The sequence below is a fragment of the Lontra canadensis genome, unplaced genomic scaffold, assembly GCF_010015895.1.
Source record: "Lontra canadensis isolate GAN:19392208 unplaced genomic scaffold, GSC_riverotter_1.0 scaffold35, whole genome shotgun sequence".
NCBI lineage: Eukaryota > Metazoa > Chordata > Mammalia > Carnivora > Mustelidae > Lontra > Lontra canadensis.
The window spans coordinates 5626944-5638938 of NW_022631029.1; the positions used below are offsets into that span (position 1 = coordinate 5626944).

The following is an 11995-nucleotide window of genomic DNA, read 5'->3' on the forward strand; positions in this document are numbered from 1 at the left end:
TATTTTGCCAAATTTGGGGATTTTTCAGCCATCTTTTTTTCTCCAACTATTTTTTTTTTCTGCACTGCCCTCTTCCTCCCCTCTTCTGGGACTCAGACAAAACAAATATTAGCCCTTTCAGTATCATTTTGTAGATTCTTGAAGATGTTGGCTTTTTTAGACATCTCTTTTCCTCTCTTTTTTCAGATTTTTAATATCCAGCAATCCATCTTCAAATGTCCCACACCTTCCCCACATCATCTCCATTATGTTTATGAGTCTATCCAGGGAGTATTTTATTTTAGGGATTGTCTATTTTATTTCTAAAGTTGCCATTTAGTTCTTTTTATCTCCGACTTCTTGTTGGTCCTTTCTCTTTCCATTCACACCTGAGGGCCGAGGGAGAGGACTCCAGAAAGGACAAACTTGGAAGGGCTTCCGACCTCGTTTTAGAAGTTGCAGCTCAGTGCGGTAGACAGCAGGGTAATCCTCTGGTTTAGTCAGGCTGGTCTCTCTCGCTGGGCAACTGACAGACCACGCCCCCCACCGCCCCCAGGGTGGAAGGCCACCTGACCAGCCACCAGGAGTGCAGACATATGCAGTGTGGGTCCAGGGTCGTAGGAAGCCTTCAGAGCACAGGGGCTCCACGAGGGCTCTGTTTTCTAGGTGGAGAGCACTGCAGAAAGCTTCTTGCTAGCCAGGGCTGTCCATTTGCAAAGGACAGGTTCTGGGCCTGGGGCTGGGGCCAGCTCGTGTACCCAGACCCCTGCTGGCCCCCTCCTGCCCACACCGGAACAGGAAGGAGAACTCCTTCCACCGTACTGTCCCTCTAGTGCTATCCCCTGAGAAAGCTGAACGGGTTGTTCACTTTAAAGGACAAGTACTTCAAGGAACAACACAGTGTGTCATACAGCACAGACGTTGAAGGCTCTGTTCAGAGCCAAGAGGCACTACGTTGATGACTGACACAGTAGGTGGTTCAGTTCAGATGTCACATTCCCTCCTCCAGCCTTCTGGGACTAGAATTCCCAGGGGGGGCTGTCCTCAGATTGTACCGGTCGACTGCCCATGTGCGCCCCCCCAGTGGCCATCTGGGATGGAGGCCATGGTCCACCCTGGCCTTCGGCTCAAACAGCAGAAGGCATGCTGATAAGGGTCAGACCCCCAGGGAAGCCTCAGGGATGAGCCCAGGAGCTCTAAACAACGTTATGGTTGTTCTCAGAGCTCTTCCCTCTCCTCTGTTCCCCCAGTTCTTCTAGATTGCTGGGATTCCCTTTTACAGTCCTTTGGCCAGAGAGCTGGGGCTTTAGTCCCCCTGCTTTGTCGTGCACCCACTTTTGGGGGCCAAGTAGCAGGAGGCCCTGGGGATAGAAAAAGCAATGAGAGTTTTCTCCACTCTCTGGGGCCTGCAACTCCTCGGATCCAAAAGGAAAGACCCCTTTTCTCAAAGTTTTGAGTGACTGAGGCCCTCCACTATCAAACCCCTGCCCCCATGCCCCTGCACCTCCTGCTACCACTGAATCCTTTGGGGGCCGAGGCATGACAGGATGGAGAAAAGAAAAACAGGGATTGACCTCTCTCTCTGAGCATGAGGGGTCCCCTTTTCCTCTCCTGGGGTGACATTCAGCAGCCTTGTGCCCAGTTCTGGGTTCCAGGCTGCCTTGAGTCCAGGCAGCACAACACTGGAGGCGGGGAAAGGGAAACATACCACAGGCTCTCTGTACTTGGAATTCTGGGGTCTTTCCCTTACTCTGTTTCCACCAGCTGATTTTCAGAGTCTTCATACTCCTGTTCCGTGTGCTCCTTCCGGGTTTTAGAACCACATTCAATGGGAAAGACGTGGTGGAGGATGCCTGACTCCGTCTCCCCCAGAACCAGAAACCACTGCATGTCATTTGTCTTTTACCACGTTCCTTACTCTGTCATTTTCAGCTCAGGAGCACCTAACCTGCAAACGTCTTAAGGTTTTGGCTTTTGACCAAAAAAAAGCTTCCATAGAAGTATGCCAAGCACCAGCCTGAGCACAAGAGAGCACAGTCCCCAGCCTGAAATGGAGAAAAATTAGAAAGAGAGAAAGAACCAGGCAGACTCGAAGGCTTTGAGGCGATCTCTGCACATAATCCAAGTCTACACATAAAAGCAAAGAAAAAGCCAGAGTAAAGTGAGCTTTCCAAACAATGTGGACAGCCCAGGCAGCCCAGGGTACTTAAAGCTGGAAGACTGCTCCCTGTTCAGGGTGTGTGAACCTTGGCTCAGCCTCTGCTGTTGAGTGACTGTCATTTTCCTAGACCAGTAAGTCCTTGGGGAGTAGCCAGATCTGTCCATTAACTGCCTGTGCCTTAAACACACACACACCATTGCTCATTAGTTCCCATGCATTCATTTGGAGAAATGTAATTCAAGTTTGCATGCTAGAGGAATGGTCTCTTCTTGATGCCTTTGGGTTCTGTTTTTTAAATACTTGTAAATCAATATTAGTGTCAGTATTTTGATGGGAAAGAGCATATCCTATTTGTCATCTAACCATGTTCCCCATTTCCCCCGTATCTTGCAAAACAGAGAAGGAGTTTCTGTTCTTCAATTAAGAGGGTTTTGAATGTGTCAGAATTTAAATCATGGTCACCTGTGAGATGTTCTGTTTGCAAATGTGTGTGACAAAACATAGAGGCTCTAAGAACAGTGAGAGATGACCATGTTTGCTACAGGTTTGCATGTACTGCCCAGAAAGCCTAGGCTAAGAAATAACCAACCGCAAATGCCAGGTCCAGCCCCGCCCTTGGTGTCCTGTGCAGGACAGGGCTCAATCTAGGCCTCCCTAGACAACAGGGCAGGTTCAAGATCAACCCTGGAGATAGTAGCTCTTATGGGTGAGTGTCAGATCAGAAAAGTGGTTTTATAATAGGAGCCAATAAGTCATTCCAGGACAGAAAGGAGACCCTCCCTCTGGGAACAAAGCCACACTGGGGAGCAAAGAGGAGGGAGATATCAAGGACGGGACACAGGGACCAGTCCCTCAGCAGTTTCCGGAAAGAGAGATGGTCCCCTGGCGAATTTACAAAGCTCATCTCTTCTTTGTAGCATGAGCTTCAGTCAATACAGCCTTTCAGGCAAATCCGTGAAATGCAATTTCCTAAGCATTAGGTTTCTCCAGAACTATAGAAAGAGCACCATGATACACTATTCCAAAGCAGTAAAGAGAAATTCACCTCTACAGGATGTGGTGTGAGACAACCTCAATTCAAATAAAGCAATATCCTCCTAGAGAAAACACTACATCCAAGCAGACTCTCCTGAGGCACCATAAGAAATGCAGAGCATTAGCCTGAGCCCTAGTGGATTTGACAGCTAAGATTCATGGACTCAAGGGAACATCTGATTCCAGTTCCCTGCTGGAGATCTCTCTGGCTTTGTATTACAGCTGAAGCACGAGAACACGGATCCCTAGATTTGGGGCTGCACGGTCCGCAGCCACGGAAGAGAAGAAAACACATGAGACTAGAAGAGAGGAGAGGACGACAGTGACATCACTCATGGCAGCAGAAAGGACACTGGGGCAGAGTGCCCTGAGGCTCATTTTTCTCCAGGGCTTGGAGTTCTGGGTCCTGAGTGGACACGTCAACAATCAGAGTCTCAAAAGTTTGATTCACAGTAGAAAGGAAAATTCCTCCTGGAAAAACATTTTGCTTTACTGCTTTACTGTTTTATTTCAGTAAAGGGCAAGAGAGTAAATATTGTAGGCTTCACGGGCCAATTGGCACAATGGAAGCAGTTCTGTAGGCACTTAGATCACAAAAGAGAAAACTCCTGGCCTGCCCCTCCCTGCTGACTTGCCCTGGGCCTGCCAGAGCCCTGAGTCTGCTTCTCTGCTTTGTTGCTGGGTTGCCACCTGCTAGAGACATTCTCAGGACAAGAGTGACTGGCCCAAGAGGGAAAGGCCCGGCAGGTCAGCACGCAGAGGGACTGGGAATGGGGAGCTGCTGTAGTCAGTTTCACTCTCTGTCCCGGTGACACTCAGATACCGGTGTGTGTGTTCTCATCTCCTGCCAGCTCCAAATGGGTAGCTGGCTCAAGGCTAAGTGGGCTTGCTAAGTCACCAGCTCCCAAGCAAAGATTCCATTGCTTGGTGTCTAGCCATTCCCAACAGCAGAGTGTCCAACATGTAGAGAGCAAGAAGCATGGGCCTTGGGCAATAGCAAGATACAGCTGGCCCAGTAGACAGACACTGAGAGTGGAGGAGAATGTGGGGGTGGAGGAGGTAGGGTCTCCAACTTGGTCTCCATGGCTCACAATGCTAGCCCCTTCCAGCGGTGCCCCCCTGCCATACAAATACACCGGCCAGTCCTGTGTGTGCATCCCAGCTTTTGTGAACAATAAACTAGATTTTGCTTTGTGGATACGATGGCTTTAAAATTGTACCCACAAGTTCCTTTATATTCTTTCCTTTAAGAGTGTAGAACTTAATTCCTTCCCCCTTGAGCATGGGTTGAATTCAATGACTCACTTCTAATGAATAAAGTGTGGTCAAAGTGATGGTGTGCAGCTTCCAAGACCAAGTCCCACCAGGCACTCCTCTCTCTTTCAGGCCAGCCACTGTGTCATGAGGATGTTCAAGCAGCCCTGTGCAAGAAGCTTCTTACGGAGAGGAACAGAGTCCTCCTGCCAGCAGCCACGTGAGTGGAAGCTGTCTAAAAGCAGATCTTCCAGCCCCGGTTGAGCCTTCAGATGGTAACAGCCCCAAAAGTCATCTCAGCAGACCCTGAGGCAGGACCACTCAGCTAAGCTATTCCCAACCCTCAGACACTGTGACAAAATATGTTTGTTGTATTAAGCTATAAGGGTCAGGGGTGATTTGTTATGTAGCAATAAATCATTAACACAGTGGACAGTAAAATAAGACTCAGTCTCAATGTGTAGCAACATCTGGTGTCTACATCTAGCCACCTCCTTGACATGCCCACTTGGACGTCTCACGCATATCTCAGAGAAACACAACTCCTTCCAGAGTTCCTCCCTTAGAATTTAATCATTCCTGGCTGCCTCAATTCTTCACCTTGACTCTGTCCTTACCTGGAGGTCACTCCTTTATGCCTTCCACTTCTTTACCCTGTCCACCATGGGAGCGAGACCATGTACACAAACACGCTCGCCTGTTTGCAAGCCCAAGGTATCACCCAAGTCTTAGAGGGCACGCATTTCTCACCACCAGTTAGTGCCCCAGCTGGCCTCAGGCGTGCAAAAGCCTCACAGCTGGTGTCCGGACTTCCCACTCACCCTCGTCCAATCCATTTGTCGCACAACAGTGAGAGTCATTTTCTGCCGAGAATGAGATCCTGCCACTTCGTGGATCAAGCGCTCCAAAGACTTCCCTCCCAGGTGAGGGGGAGATCCCAGGGCCCGGGTCAGACTCTGGCATGACCCGCCCTTGAGCACTCTCCTCCTCAGTGCCTCACCCACCCCACACTTTTTCGTACCTCGGACTCTGGTCACACTATGCCCTCTGCCTAGACCCTCTTTCCCCATCTGCCTAGCGTCCCTGCACCCCATGTACCCAGACTTAGCTTCAGTCTTCTCTCCTCAGCATAGACTTCACGGCCTCTTCACCTAAGGTAGATCCCCCCGTTATTTTATCTCTCAGATTATTTATCTCTCAGACTGTTGCTAATTCACTTCACAGCACATAATAGGAGTTGAACTATTTGCTCATTGGTTTAATTATACTTTGACCGTGGACTGTGAAGAGAAGGGCCACAGTTCACCGACAGCAGCAGCCACCTGAGAAGCCCCAGATGTGGGATGGGAGTCAGCCACTGACCCTGAGCGGTCACCAGGGGACAGATGGTGACAGACGGTAGCCCTGGAGGGAATGTAGACAGGCTCCTGCTTCTGGACCTCAACAGAGAAACCCTGTGTGGGGGGTCAGTTTACTTGGTGTGCATCTCTGTTCTTTGATTCCTGGGAACCCAAATAACTGAAATTATGGGCACTCATCAAATGGGGAAGGATGAATGTCCCTGCCCCTGAGCTCTCCATCTGGAGAGAACAGATGCTCACAGAGATACATTTCAGTACTGTGTGTGGATTTGATAATGGAGGCGGAACAGGCTGTGGGGTCAGAAGAGGAGGGATGCCCTCAAGTGCAAGTGGAGAGGAGGGTTCTGGGCAGTCCCACAGGGACCCTGGGGAAAGGGAAAGGGACTGTCCATGCAGAATTTGCTTTAATACTTGTTCACACTCCCTCCACAACCCAGATACATTGGAATCCCTTTTATGGAGCCATCCACTGTCCGAGCCAGAGGGCATGACTGGAAAAACATGTCCCCTGGCACCAGAGCACTCGTCCCCACTCAGAAGACGAATGCCAGGGTTCCAGGCGGGAGGGGCACTTTCTGGTCACCTCATCCTCCCCCTTCTGGTCAAATGGCAGACTGGGCAGAGGTGGGTGGGAGGCTGTGTGCAGGGCTCACATCTCTGACAGTCTAAGGTACAAAGGATCTGGGGAGAAGACCCAACAAACCCCACAATACAGGTGCCCAGCCATTCTGGGTGCCTCCTTGCCCAGGCTGGGAGAGGGAGAGGGATGGCAGCAAAGGGGTGGTGTCCAGGCAGAGGGCACAGTGTATGCACAGTCTGAGGGACAGAGCTGAGGTCGGAGCAGTTGGTCATCTGAACATCCATGGGGAGAGAGACCTAACCCTACAGTCCCCACCCGCTCATCAGAACCCCCAGGGCCTCTCTTTCCTCTGGGCAGACCAGCTCCAGGCTTTCCACAGCATTCTTCCCAGCATAGCCCCCATGTGAATAAGGCACCCATCATCAGCTTCGCTGGAACTAAGGGAGTGTCTATAACCATGGGGATTCCTGGTGACACCGGTGTACAGAGGAAACAATGACATGGCCAACAAGGGGCTTTCATGATGCACAAATCCCATTCGCCCCTCACATGAGGCCGCTGCCTGGACCCCAGAGCCAGAACACAGAGGTAGTTTTCTGATAGAAACAATAGGGTTATTAAAGACTAAATACTCAAGGGAGGTCAGTATGGTCAGTATAGTCACGATATTGCAGCCAAATTCTAAATTAAATTACATTTTCTGTGGCAAGGTCAAAGTTTCCCTGGGAATACCCATTGTTTTCATGGTAATTTGTTAAACTAGAAAATCCTGGCTGGGAGGCAGAGGCTGGGGAAGGGATTAGGAGGACCTTCTCAGAGTCAGCCTGCCCCCCCCCCACACCCCCTGGGTGGAGTCCCGCCTCCTCCACTTACAGCTGAGTGTCCCTGAGACGGTCACCTATCCTCTCTGTGCCCCCATGTACTCATCTGAACATGGGTGTGACAGCAGCACCCCGCTCAGAGGACTGGGGACAGGGTCACGTGTGATAATTTGTGTCAAGTGCTTAAGATAGTCCCTGGCTCCTAGTAAAGCATTTATTGAAAGAAAAGAAGAAAAGAAATGAAGACAGACATCGTCACCAAGTGAAATGGAAGATATGAGTACCTGAGGGTTCTTCTGCCCCGCACATGCTTAGCACAGGTTCTCTGCCAGATCGCACCAGCCCCTGAGTTACTGGAGAGGATTTGGAGGAAAACAGTCACAGGGGCTCGGCTGAGCTGCTTACAAAGCCAGATGATTCTCCCCTGGGTCTCTGAGCACTTTCCTACCCTCACTCTCTTCCTGGGGGGTGAGACAGTCCTGGAAGGAAAAGACTTCCCCTGCAGATGTCAATCATCCCTTCCTGGGCACCCAAGACACAAACAAAGTTGATTTATTTCCCAGAAACAACGCTTTGGACCAGAAAGCCTTGAGCCCAGCTTTGGGCACCAGGGCAGTGTACTGTGGGGGGGACGGGGGACCCACTAAACAGGAGCAGGAATCTTGGGGAACCCCCTGCCCCAGCATAGCCTTGCGGGGGGATCACCTGCCCTAACCACATTCTCTCCTTCTCCATTCAATTCTAGTTCTTGTCCTAAAATGCGGATAAATGCATGATCCTCCCCCAGTAGTGTCCCACTGGGGGTGTCTGCCCCTGTCCTACCATGGCACAGTGGGAAAGAGATAAACAAGGAGGAGCTGCCTCCCATCCTCCTAGAAGGTGCCACAAGCCCCCTCCCTCCCAGCACCCCCCAGTTTCCCCCAGTCTCAGGAGCCGAGGGTCACTTGCCCCTGCCACGTCCCAACCCCCACGACGACCACCTACCCGTGACTGCGAGGCAGCCCCAGCCCCTGACCGCTGCCTGCCCGGTGGAATCTGGGTTGCGGAGACTGGTGACACCCACGGCCGCCACACACTGGAGCCTCCTGGCCTGTGCGCTAACGGGCTATATTTGTCAGCTGATAATATGATCTGTAGGACATGTGCTGATAAACTATCTATCTATTCTATGTGACTCAGCCCGGCATGAGACAAAACACATTTCGGAGGGGAGGGCTTGGCACGGGGCAAACGACAAGCTGGCCAACATGAGCCCAACAACCTGGGATGACTGCACCTCCCTTTTCACGCAGGCTGTCCTGAAGCATGTGGAATAAAACAGGCCAGAGAGGGGAAAGGGCCCCGTGTTCTCTGCACTCCAAGCTAAGAACCACAGGAAAAGCAGCATCAGAATGCTGTATGACCCAGCAAATGCAAAGCTGTTTTCAATGTTTGAAGCTATGGCTATCACAGGTCTGGATTTCACCTTGTTTTTCTTTTCTTTTTTTTTTTTTTAAGATTTTATGTATTTATTTGAAAGAGGGAGAATGAGAGAGAGCGCTCATGAGAGAGAGAGAGAGAGAGAGAGAGAGCATGGGGGGGGAGGGGCAGAGGGAGATGCAGACTCCCCACTGAGCAGGGAGCCTGACACGACTCATGATCCCAGGACCCCAAGATCATGACCAGAGCCAAAGGTAGTTGTTTAACCAACTGAGCCACCCAGGTGCCCTCACCTTGCTTCTTTTAAAGTTCCTAAAACATATGTGAATTTAGGTTCTTTTTAGTGATTTTTTACTAATTAGGCAAAGATGCTTTGCTGTAGCCAACATTGTGACAATCTGACAATCACTTAATCAGGAATTGCTCCCACCTCACTACATCCCCCCATCCACACCCTCCACCCAACACCCACCCCTGCGTGTTCCAAGAGGATCCTTACAACCACCCCCACTTATGGGCAACAGACTCTTCATATGCCTTCATCCTAAACAGAAAAACACCCTTTGTCTGACATAGACATAATAACTCTAACTACAAAATAGTTGGATTTTGAAGGTACTATGTTCTATGTGTTGCCATTTGTAATTGTTACCATTTTATTAATGTAATCCTTATCAAAATACCAATAGCATTTTTCACAGAACTAGAACAAACAATCCTAAAATGTATATGGAACCACGAAAGACTGCAAATAGCCAAAGCAATTGTGAAAAAAGGAGAGCATTGCTGGAGGCATCGCACTCCCAGACCTCAAGTCATATTACAAAGCTGTAGTGATCAAAACAGTATGGTACTAGGAAAAAAAAAAAAAACAGTATGGTATTGGCACAAAACCAGACACGTAGATCAATGGAACAGAACAGAAAACCCAGCAATAAACCCACAATTATATGGTCAATCAATTTTCCACAAAGCAGTAAAGAATATGCAATGGGAAAAAGTCTCTTCAACAAATGGTACTGGGAGAACGGATCAGCTACATATGATCAAAGAATAAATGAGCAAAAGAATGAAACTGGATCCCTTTCTCACACCATACATAAAAATAAACTCAGAATGGATTAAAGACCTAAATGTGAGACCTGAAACCATAAAGATCCTAGAAGAGAACACAGGCAGTCATGTCTCTGACATAAGCCATAGCAATGTTTTTTTCTAGATAGGTCTCCTGAGGCTAGGGAAACAAAAGCAAAAATAAACTAGGGGAGCTTCATCAAAATGAAAAGCTTCTACACAGCGAAGGAGACGATCAAAGAACTAAAAGGCAACCTATAGAATGGGAGACGATATCTGCAAATGACATATCAGATAAAGGGTTAGTACCCAAAATATATAAAGAACTGATACAATTCAACACCCAAAAAAACAATCCAATTAAAAATGGGCAGAAGACAAGAACAGATATTTTTCCAAAGAAGACATCCAGATGGCCAACAGACACATGAAAAGATGTTCAACATCGCTCATCATCAGAGAAATGCAAATCAAAACTACAATGAGATCTCACACCTGTCAGAATGGCTAAAATAAAAAACACAAGAACATCCAGTGTTGGTGAGAATGTGGAGGAAAAGGAACCCTCGTGCACTGTTGGTGGGAATGCAAAGTTGGGTGGCCACGTGAAAAACAGTATGGAGTTTCCGCAAAAAAATTAAAACTAGAACTACCCTACAATCCCTACAATCCAGTAATTACACTACTGGGTATTTACAAAAAAAAAAAAAAAGACGAAACCACTAATTCAAAGGGATACATGCACCCCTACGTTCATAGCGGCATTATTTACAATAGCCAAGATACGGAACCAGCCCGAGCGTCCATTTTATTCAGCCATTAAAAAAAAAAAAAAAGAAAAAGAAAAGAAATCTTGCCATTTGCAATGACATGGAAGGAACAATAAAGTAAAATGCTAAGCGAAATAAGTCCATCAAATACCATATGATGTCACTCATATGTGGAATTTAAGAAACAAGACAAACAAGCAAAGGAAAAAAGAGAGGAAAAACAAACCAAGAAACAGACTCTTAGCTACAGAGAATAAACTGCTGGTTACCAGGGGGAGGTGGGTTGGGGACTGGGTGAAATACGGGATGGGGTTTACGGAGCGCACTTGTCGGGGTGAATCACTGTGTCATACACCTGAACCTAATAGAGCACCACAAGTTACCTATACTGGCATTAAATTTTTTTAAATAAGGTTTTTTATTTTTACAGGCAAAAATTTTTTTTTTGATAAATTATCATTTTAATTGTACACCAAGTTGATGGGAATCAAATAAATCTCTGGGACAGTATTAAGTCCTACCTCTAAAGTGTTGCATGTGCTTTTTATTACTTAGAATTTGAATAGTATTTTTTTCCTACATAATCTAAGTTTCCTATTAGTAATTGTTTTCGTTTGGTCTTTGTTTTGTTTATGGTGCTCTGAACCAAAGAATATAAATTAAAAAGGTAGTTTCAGGTCAGACACGACTTAAATACATTTTCAATTTATGAGAGGGCTAACTATTCAAAAGCTCAATCATATTTAAGTGGAAAAATATTTTCCCCCACCAATACATTCAAATACAATGGGCATCCTGTATGAGGCCAGGGTTAGAGAAGGAGGTCATTGTTCAGCCCAGGCTCCTCAGTCTGCAATGAGCTCCCAAATAAATTTGAGAAACTTAGCAAATAAAAATACTTTCAGTTACATCTAAATTTCAGATAAACCGCAAGTGATTTTTCAATATAAGTATGTTCCCAATAATGCATGAGTCATACCTAAAAATTATTTGTGGTTTATCTGGAATTTCAATATTCCTGGGAGTCCTGTGTTTTATCTGGCAACCCCCAGGATCTTAGTAAGTGCAGAATCTGACCCAGGAGGCCAGGGAGGGGCCCAGAGTCTGTCTCCCTAACAAGCTCCAGGTGATGCCAAAGCTGCTGGCCCAGGAAACCCAGCACAAGGGGCCTTAAGGACCTGGAATTAGCAGAGTCTGGGGCAGTGGTACCCAGCACTGGCTTCTCATGGGCATGGCCCCAGTGGAGCCCTCTCCCCCTAGGATGTTCTGACTCAATCAGTCTGGGGTGAAGTCCAGTGATCCTAGTTCAGCATACTCCACAGTCTCTTTCGATTCACAGGCGGGGATGTGAATCAGGAAGTATTTTAAAATACACAATGTACTTATGTTAATACAAGGAATTGTTATTATTGTATTAAACTTACTGTGTGCAGATGCTGCATCTCTTGGCCGTGTCCAGAAAGAACTTCTAGGGGCGCCTGGCTGGCTCCGTCTGCAGAACATGTGACTCTTGATCTCGGTGTTGTAAGCTCAAGCCCCTC

At 47.7% G+C, this 11995-nt stretch overlaps 1 protein-coding gene across 2 annotated transcripts in view; it reads right to left on the bottom strand.

Annotated features, from left to right (window-relative positions):
• Window positions 1-8295, bottom strand: part of LRRC2 (leucine rich repeat containing 2) — a 36146-nt gene extending 27851 nt beyond the window's left edge. The window contains exon 1 of one of the 2 annotated variants that reach the window (XM_032867855.1): window positions 8176-8295. The gene's annotated coding sequence lies outside the window, so the exon portion shown is untranslated. Of the gene's footprint in view, window positions 1-7475; window positions 7494-8175 lie in introns of those variants that run through there. The other variant, XM_032867856.1, reaches the window with a different exon arrangement.
• Between the last annotated feature and the right edge of the window lie 3700 nt (window positions 8296-11995).